The sequence below is a fragment of the Monopterus albus genome, unplaced genomic scaffold, assembly GCF_001952655.1.
Source record: "Monopterus albus unplaced genomic scaffold, M_albus_1.0 scaffold58.1, whole genome shotgun sequence".
Taxonomy (NCBI): Eukaryota; Metazoa; Chordata; class Actinopteri; order Synbranchiformes; family Synbranchidae; genus Monopterus; species Monopterus albus.
Window position 1 is genome coordinate 824,053 of NW_018127938.1, and position 9,734 is coordinate 833,786.

Sequence of the window (9,734 nt, forward strand, 5' to 3'; positions counted from 1 at the left end):
GCTGCGTGGCGTCTTTATCCAAGGGCTTTGGGTTGGGCTGAAGGGCAGTCCATGTGAGACTGGCCGATGTGTTACTGTGGTGACAGAGCAATACTCTCCTCCTCCCTCCTTCCTGTCTTCTCCCCACTCACTCACACCCATTCTCTTCTAGCCAGGCATTGATTCTGTTGGTGTCCCCATGGACAAGGAGAGGGGTCAGGGTTGGCTCCATCTGTCTATGTGATGGACATTGGTGCCAAGTTCCATGGGGGCTGGAGGGGGAGGAAAAAAGCCTTGTGTGGAGTGGCAGGGTGGCGGATGTTTCTGAACTGTCATCTGAGACTGTGAATGGGGCAGACGCTGAAGCTGAAGCTGGGGCTGGGGAGAAGGGAGGGACTGAGGGAATGGGATAGGGATAAGGGGGTTAGAGGAGAGGGGGCTGAGGATGGGGGTAAGGCTCACAGCTAGTGATAGTGCTGAGACTTCACTGCAGTTCTGAGGGTTGCAAATGTGGCTTGTGAAGAGAAACAATGCTGAATAGGTCTTTATGCAGACAAGCTGGATCTTTCTTTCTTCTCTACAGTCACAATGGACTGCTGAGCCTCACTCTGTCCGGAAACAGTGAGGAGACAATGGCTGAGTCAGTGTCCCTTCCCTCACTCTGTCAGGGATCACAATGGAAAACCTAAGGCAGAAAGAGGGAAAGAAAGACCTTTACCTTAGCTGCACATACTGTAAACCACTCACTATGACTAATGTTTATAGGGCTTACCCATTAGTCCTTCCTTGCTCTACCCTGCCAGTAAATTTCAGATTATATCCATCCTCCAATTGTTATATTGAGTGCCATCATGACATTTAAATATTTTAATCCTTTGTTTCATGACCAAATCTAACTATATTTCAGCATACTAAACAACTAGTTAACAAGGAAAATATGATACAGTAGCTACACTGTCATCGTGAGCATACTGCACTCTAGGCTGCAGACTCTTATTGTTACCAGTCATTGATGTTTCTTTAACATACCCCTCCCATTCTCAATTTCCCTCTTACTCTCTGACACCTCACATAGTTTAATTCCACCCTTTCTGAGCGAGCTCATTTCTCAGCTTACGGCACAGCATCACCCAGGCTGGCACAACCAGCCAAGACCTGCTCCAACACACACAAACACAATCATCTCTATCTGATTTCCCCTCTGTGCTTTTTCTCAGCCCTCCACACCTTCCTCCTACCTTGCTCTTCTTCTCCTCCGTCTCACCACAAATGCTTCTTTATCTGGCTAAGTTCTTATCTCTCCCATTTGCTGTCTGCTCTGGCATTTTGGTGTTGGGAGAAAGATATGTGCATGGGATGGGGAGGATTACTCCTCTTTGCCACAGATCTCCCTCTGTCTCCAGGTAAAAGGACTCCTAACTCAAAGCCCCTGTTGCATAATGCATGCAAGCACATATACAGTATGTGCTGCATCTGTTCTCATGCTGTGGTGTTTACACTGTTTTCTCAGTGAGACTCTGGTGTCATCAGCTCCTCAGTGCCTCTTGTATTTACTCTCTATTATTCCCAGTATTAAAATCCACCTATTCATTGGCCTACATAAAATAAAATTAAAAAAAACACCAACATAGCCTTTACATATTAACAATATAGGCCCAGATAATCAAAACACAATTCATGAAAATGCACTGAAAACATTGCTCAATCAATCTGTTACCTAATATGGTACAAGGCATTTCCTTCTCTTTATATGGAGCTTCCTTTTCTCAGTGGTGGACCACACTGCTGGTGACAAAAATGCAGTCCAGCCAGGTTTACTTCAGTTTAGCACAGCCTACAGATGCCATTCAGTCCCCTTTCTACAGTAGGAGCCAAATGGGGCGCTTGAATGCTGGTGTCAATTCAAAATAGCTTGAATATTTCTGCTTACTACCAAACAAGAGCAAAGAAGTGATGATTTTCTTTTTTTCTATGGAAGTTAGATGAAATGAACTGAGTCGTGTGCAGAATGACTAACCTATGTGATAGCTCCCTCAGCACATGCATGGGTGGACTGACTGTTGATTTTAAAAAAGAGAAAGAAAAACCTCTGGGCAGCTGGTTGCTTTCTTCTGTTGTGCACACTGCAATATTAAAACACTAACCAAATCATTAATTAACATGCTGGTCTCTTTCTGCTTTACTCGTGAAGTGGATGATGGGAAAGAGGCTACCTTTTCTCTTTTTTTTTTGTTTCACTTGCTTTTTTAAACCTCTTCTTGTGGGTTCAGACATGATAGTCAGGATATTCCTAATTTGATATAGGCTGTTGAATGATAACCGCTGTGATAAATGAGATGGCTGGATGTCTGTTTCATTGACTACCTGAAGTGACAGTCTTATGATTTAGACTGAGAAGCTGGCATTTTGGTATTGTTAGCCACGCAGATTTTGTACAGACATGTTTCCTTGAGATTGAAGCCTATTTACGTTCATGATTTTGGATTGCCATAAAATTTAATAGCTATTCATGTTTTCCACAGGATGATTTGTTATAATTATGCCAACTTTCTGAATTTCTTGCCAAGAATTGGATGACACTATAGAGAATGTGAAAGCATGTCAGACTGTGTTGAATGTTGGGATGGGGGTGCCATTTTTGGAGGTACCCAATGTATTTACCAGCATACATTTTTGTTTGGTTTGGCTAAAGATTGAGCTCTCACGTTACTGACTGTGGCAATTCAGAATGGATAACCTTCGCTGTCTGTAGCTAAGATTTACAGATCCTGCTAAAAAGAGCGACAGACTGAAAAATGACTCTGCACACTGATCTGAGCTATTGGTTTGGGAACTAACGCTAGCTAACAGCTGTCAGAAGATGACACAAACACTGCAGATGAAACGATTTCTGTCTCGTCTGTGCTCAAATTGAACACTAAAATGGACATTTGGATATAATTGAAGCATCCACTACTGTATGTAGCTGTATAGGACAGTATGCATTTATTTATTTTTATTAACTTAAAGACACTATATAGATATACATTATATAGTGTGTGTATATATATATCTATGACAACAAACATGATACACCAAACATGGCATATTAAATGCAAAATTCAACACGGTATGGATTTATTTTACATTCTCTATTAACTAATAATAACCGCCAGCCAGTTAGCTTAGCTTAGCACAAAGACAGAAAAGTAGGAAACAGCTAGCCTGGCTTTGTCCAAAGCTAACAAAATCTGCCTACTAGCGCCTCTAGTAGTTGTTTAAATGACATAAAAACTGAAGTGTCAAAACAACATTTTGCTATTTTACAGGTGTTATGAGCTAGATTTTTATCTAGCTTAGACCTGTAACTTCCTGGTTGCTTAGCAACTGGTCCTGGCCAAGAAAGAGTCTGGCCAAATACCTGCAAAACTAAGCTAATGATTATCCCATCAGCCTCATTTGTTGTTTGTGTTTAGTACTAATTAGCTAATATTGGCATGCTCACAGGCTGAACTAAAATAGAGACTACATTATACCTGCTAAATATCAGCAGTGTCAGTGTGAGGGTGGCAGCATGCAAATTTTAGCATTTACCACAGTTCAGGCTCATAAAACTGCTAGCATCACTGTAGATTCTTGTAATGGCATTTTTGCATAGAGAGGGTCAAAGTTTTGATGAACAATCTGAGGCAAGGGCAAGAGAGAGTGACGTTCCCCAACACGATAATGTAATCTTAGACCAACTTACGCTATGTTGAACTAGCTGAATTTAATTGATTATGCTTATTGGTGGATGCCTAGAAACAGAGGTGGATGTAGTAGGTAAAGCTACAGACATACCTGGCTCTGTGTATCTGCTGACTGTGAAACAAAACACCTCTCAGGGATATTTAAGATTCTACTCCACTCTGTGTCTGGAAGCCATGTCACGCACACACACACACACACACACACACACACACACACACACACACACACACTTTACCTCTCATATAACTCCTCCACTTTGCACCGTTATCCAGACTCAATCACTAGCTCACTTTGTTTTTTTCTCCTGTTCTTTCATCCAGTGCTGTGTTGACTTGAGGCTCTCTTTTTATAAGGCCTATCGCATGTTGTTTTCAGCCCGAGTTGTTTTTAAATGTACCTCATCTTATAAGAGCTTTAAAGTATTTCTGGTACAGTGAGGGCTACACCATGTAACCTACTTCACTATCATCAGGTCATCTTTAGTTTTTAGATTTCAGTTAGAACAGGTCCGTATGAGCAGTGGCACACGGGGTCATGCACAGGCAGTGTATTACTGTATCTGTTTCCATTGCAATAACTTGAATACAGCATAAACAACAATTTCTCTTTATGTGGTTTATTGATTTTCCACAATGCAGCAAAACAGACCTCTGTCTAGCCTATATGACTGTAGCCCTGTGAATATTTGATCTTCAGTGCATATGAGGTGTTCACTGTTACAGTACATGGTAAATGCAGGCCATCCCACTGGTGCAAAGGTCAGGGTGTGATACAGTGTCATGTTTTACTTCCCCCTTTTTAGTGGACACATAATAGATGGTTCATTCTTTAGGGAAAGTCCAGAACACACAAACATTATGCCGCTGCTACCGGGGACAAAGTGGCACCATTACCCAGATTCCTATAAATTATACGTAGAGCAATAGAACTCACAATTCACTAAGCGTGTATTTAAAGGTTAGCGTCTATGAATCTACTTCTTACCTGCAAATGTATTACTTTATAATGATCTACTATTACAGGTAAGGGCATTACACAGTGTGTGATTAGTGAACAAAATGCAAGTCTTGTAGTTGAGCCCTACAGAAAGTCCTTAAACTACAAAGGCTGCTTATCATTTCAGCACATTGGATGACTCTGAAGATCATCCAGAGCCTGACGAATGTAGATACAGGTAAGACAAAAAGTAACATGGAAACTAATAATACAAGAATAATTTGCATGAGATTCAGACAGATAGCCAAATCATCTGTCGTCTGTATGAAATAAATAAATAAATAAATTCCTTGGATTAAAGGAAAAAGGAAAGGGAGATTTATGCAAGACACAGCTGAACTGTGGGTAAACATTTTTTATGGCATCAGCAAGTTTAATATAAAGAGGGTTATTGATTATTAAATATATAGCGTCCTAAATGTGTACAAATGTAACATATACCATTATTATTTCAGTTAGCATTGTCTAATATTGTTGTTTTTAGTGAGAAATAAGGGACTGAGGGATAATTTAGTACATAAAAATTCCCCAGTTTGAAATAAAATAAATAAAAGCAAAAGCTGTTTGAATAATAAAAAAAAGTTGTCTTTTCTGCCTGTTAATCAAAAGCCTTCCTTACCTGTGCGCCCAGCTTCTCCGACTCTCTTTATTCCGCACCGTGTAGCTGTGTTCCTCTTAAATCCTAATTCCCAAACAGTGGACGGGTGTAAAGTCTCAGTACCGTGGGTCGCTGCACGCCTTCCTGTCTTCACTGTCTTCACGGTCTTTCGGATCCAAGTGTCCAGAGGACAGGTATAAGAGCTGCTGTGCTGTAGCTGCTCCGCTTCCTGCCTCCGCTCTCTCTGAAGGCAAACAGCCTCTCTGCTTCTCCAGCGGACGGACTTTCCCCGTTTAATGCAGGTGTGGCCGTGCACGGCAGCAGGAGACGCCGGTGGGAGGGGAGGGGAGGGCACAGGGAGTCTGTGGATCGATTTCCGCACCGCAGAAACATAACGCGGGGTATGACAAATAAATAAAAACCACACTGTGATTGTGATATCTACCGATGAGCGGAGGGCTGATCGATCTGAGCAGAAGTGATCTAACCCAGCTAGTCCCTAAGGAAATAAAAATGAATAGTGCTCGGCTCATCAAACTAGCCTATAATATAATCAACATAATATTACTGTATAATCATAACGGATGACCAATAGACTACTTCATGTTTTTTCTGCTGTTTATCAGGTCAAAGGCACAAACAGATTCTGAGATTGAATGTTTGATATATCTGGCCATAAAGCTTTTTTAACTGTTCTGGAGCTTTTGGGATCACCACATGATCTTCTGGTGGTGGATTTTGTTGATGTTACAGTTTTCTGAGCCCTTTAAGAGGTTCTTTTGCTAACTTTCCACCTGTACAATAGGTAGGTCATATGGCTCACACCATATAGAATATTATTCAGTATGTTTCACTGCTGCTAAACATTATTTTCATAATTGAGTCGTCTGATGATTATTTCCTTTAATTATTTCTTAAATCTTTGGTATTTTTGCTTAGAAAATTACTTAAAATATTAAAGTAGTTGCCAGTGGCTTTCCAGATGATCAGCTTATTAATTAATGCACCAATCGTTTCAGCTCTGTGTACTGTATAAAAGGCTTGGTATGTGCCTCCTCATCTTTTGAATTCTGTCTGGATTATATTCACTATTGTCCTCTGTTTTAATAGGCTTTCTCCTCCAGTGCTTCTTCTTTAAGTTTGATATTTTCATCTTCTTCAGGGCCATGATCCAAAATTAGATCAAGTGCTTCATTCACAGCTAGTCACTTTCACATTGTGGTGCTTCCACACAATGGCATGTGCAGACAGAAGAGTCTTATTTAGAAACCATAGCTACAAGAACTGATCAATGGTGTTGTGCTGGAAATAATATTGTGTTGTACGTGAGAGAAAATGTGAGGGCGTGAATGTGAGAATGTAGCTAGAAGCAATATGTTTTTTATTTCTACATCACTATGAACAACACTGCTTGCCAGTAAGCAAACAATTTCAAGTTTTTTAAGAAAAAAATGCCTTGACAGTTAATTGTTCCTCCTAATAAACAGGCTTCCTGCAGCATAACACATCAATCATGGCATCTCTGACACAAAGGCTGTTATTGTGGATTGTTTTATTTAATTTGGCTCCACCAGTAGTACCTCATATCCATTTAACTCCTCTGTAGCCCAGTGATGCACTATTAATAGACTAATGTAAAAGCTGACCTTTTATTGCCTCTATGAATAAATCTGTAGAGTACATTCAAATATGTTCAAGGCACAATCATTTTCACTGCTACTCATGTTCAGTGTACTGTGATCTACTGCATGAATACAATAATTTAATTTGAGTCAGCAAAGGTTTCTCCCTACTTTTATTTCCACTTCTTCATCATTTGCTGTGTTCAAAATGTCTAGTATTATAAAGCAGACCAGTCAGCCATAACATGATGACCACAGACAGGTGAAGTGAGTAACATTGATTATCTCATTACAGTAGCACCTGTAACTGTGGGGGGTATATTAAGCAGTAAGTGAATGTTCGTTCCTCAAAGTTGACGTGTTGGAAGAAGAAAAAAACGGGCTCATGTAAGGACCTGAGTGACTCTGATGAGGGCCAAACTGTTATGGCTGATGACTTGGTCAGAGCAAACTGCAGGACATGCTGGGTGTTCCCGGTGTGCAGCGGTTGGTACCTACCAACAGTTTCTAAGGAAGGACAAACAGTGAACCGGCGACAGGGTCATGGACGTCTAAGGCTCACTGATGATGAGGTTGATCTACGGTAGATTAACCTTTTAAATTTCATTCATCCTTTTCAAAAGATTCCATTTTGTTTGAATCTTGTTAAACAGGCATTGTGATGTTTATTGAGATGGCAATAATTTTTCAACAACACTAACAAATCTCTGTAATGCAGCCAAAGGTGGTCTGCATTTGTTACACCCCACCACCCTTTCTGGTGTCCGTTTTGGACTATAGGCTGGACTGTGAGTTTTGCATAAATAAATAAAAAATTCATCCTGCACGCTGTGCCCAGTGGGGTAATTTATTTGTGATAGCAGACAGCTCCACCTTGAGGGGCTTATATATTTCAACTGAATAGTTTGTTGGATGGTAAAACAATATGTCTACCTCTCTGTGACAGCAGACTCTTCACCCTAACTTCAAATGTGGCTTTTCAAACAGCTATAAACATTTTGACATGTACATATTGTAGTAGCTTTTCTTGAGTATACAGTCCCTCAGTCTGTATCTCAGTTAAGAGTTCACTATACTGCATGTGGTTACTAAACATCTGGCTTTGAGGAAACTTTGAGGAGCAGCTTTGTGCTTTGGTTTAGCAGCAAAACTTGGGTTATTTGTTACTTTTAAGACCTGCGGAGTGTCAGGCAAGATGAGGTAAACTAAAAAGAAATGTGTTTTTCCAAATTACATTTTCAAGTAGATGAGCTTGTGTTTCGCTGCTGTAGCTACTGGTACTTTATGCACCGTGGTGTTGTCACTCAGGGAGTGCACTCAGTCACTCAGGGAGGTAAAAGGAGGCTGTAGTAGGGGGGTGACTATGAATAACAAATACAGTCTATCATTAGGGTACATTAGCAGCTGACCTATTTGTTTTTTCAATAAAAAAAGCCATTTTTCCTAGTTGCATTATGTAGACCCCCTACCGAGCTAAACCAAATATCAACAATGAAGGAATTTAAAGTGGCTGTCACCAAATGGAGCCAAAGAAGGATGCTAAAACATCAGTGGGAAGCAAAATGTTACTGATGTGTTCTCACAGCAGTATGTATATTCAAAGTGACATTAAATTGCAAAAAGGTCATGTTTTCTAAAAATGCTTCCCACACAGAAGCCAATCACTGTAAACATACTCATTACTTTGGCACATTATTTAAGGAATGTGTTTTCCTTCTAGTGCTACAAAGCTGTTAGGTTTTGTAACTTTAAGAGCTTACTTATGCTCCCTTGTTTACTCTTTTATTACAAAAACACATCTGAGAGATAGAATTTATTGAGCTATACAAGGCCAGATTTACTTAGAGAAAACCCGCCTCAAACCTCAGGGACCTTGATTCAAATGTGATCAGTACTTTCTTAGAACTCTACTAATTCATAGTCCCTAGAGCCCATGTACAGTAGTGAATAGTTTAGATAAAATCCATTGAAATAAAAGATACTAAATGTCATTTTAATGATTAAAACTGGGTTTTAAAATCATATCTTCACACTGTCAGCTACACAGAGCCACACTGCCAAGAGGCTGACAATCTGTGAATTTCAATAACTTGTTTTTTATCATGTTCCTCTTTAGAGACGCCATGTTTCTCTGGAGGTGCTCCCTGTGGCAGGAGAACTCCATCTGTGTTTATTATACTTCCAGCTCCACCTGGGAGAATAGGGGAGTGTTCTGAACAGATGAACTACAATCTGTTATTAATGGTGACACTGTTGTAAGAAAACACTTTTTTCCTGACATGTAGAGAAAAAATGTATTCACATCCAAAAAACGGTCAGTTGCTTAATTTTAATAATATGTTGATCACTGTTGTAGATAACTGTAGGCTTGACCTGTGTCAGAGGGTCATTTTGGTTTATCTTAACCTTGTTTAGGAGATGAGATGAGGGAGGGAGGAGAAAAAGAGAAGAGAGGAGAAAATGGGAGTTGACCCAGGACACCGAGATATGGAAGAAGTTATCGATGCAGGTGAGAATAAATACAGTCACGTCAATAACTCTTCACTCTATACACATGAATGTACAGAGATCCAGATTCACACCCACACGCCTGGTCAGACATTGCAAATTGTATGGCATGGACAGACACACACATACACACACACAGTTTGTTCTATTTTCACTTAAAAGGACTTTACATCGACTTACATTCATTGCTCGGTGACTGTCCTGCCTTTAACCAGAACAACTAAATGCCTCAGCTCTAATATACTGTAAGCCTTAAACCTTATAGTCTTAAGCCTAAAATGTAATGATTTGTTTTGTGGCAG

The 9,734-nt window shown here is 40.1% G+C and overlaps 1 protein-coding gene across 1 annotated transcript in view; it reads right to left on the reverse strand.

Moving 5' to 3' along the window:
* The window catches only part of tmem125a (transmembrane protein 125a), a 13,980-nt gene extending 8,308 nt beyond the window's left edge, over positions 1-5,672 (reverse strand). The window contains exon 1 of the mRNA XM_020602691.1: positions 5,324-5,672. The gene's annotated coding sequence lies outside the window, so the exon portion shown is untranslated. The remainder of the gene's footprint in view (positions 1-5,323) is intronic.
* Between the last annotated feature and the right edge of the window lie 4,062 nt (positions 5,673-9,734).